Genomic DNA, 432 nt, shown 5'->3' with positions numbered 1-432 from the left:
TTCCAGCAAATAGGTTTAGCAAGTCTTACATTTGACAACTCAAAACACTATTTCAAGGAAAAGTCTAAATAGAAGATGAATACACAACCTTTAGTTCCTTAATATAAATTACTCAAGAAGGAATAGTAAGTTACCTTGGGGAAATCAACAGCTTCTTCAGCTGGATTGCTTCTGTCACTGCATGGACACAGTCTTGTTTGATGTCCTCCTACCATTTGTCTTGTATGGAGTCTTTTATCTAAATCCAAAGCAATGCAGTCATCACCGCTGCAATTCAATAATGGCTCCACAGGAGCTGTCATCCACAGTTTGCTATTCATCTTGTAAAGCCTTTGAGTTTTCAAAGTATCCACTAAAGTTGGTATTTCAATGCTGTGGACAGATAACTTAAGGTTCTTTTGTATTTTCAAAACAGGTCTAAATTGAGGATGA

This window comes from Gallinula chloropus (assembly GCF_964237585.1).
Source record: "Gallinula chloropus genome assembly, chromosome: 7".
NCBI lineage: Eukaryota > Metazoa > Chordata > Aves > Gruiformes > Rallidae > Gallinula > Gallinula chloropus.
This window is presented reverse-complemented; position numbering follows the sequence as displayed.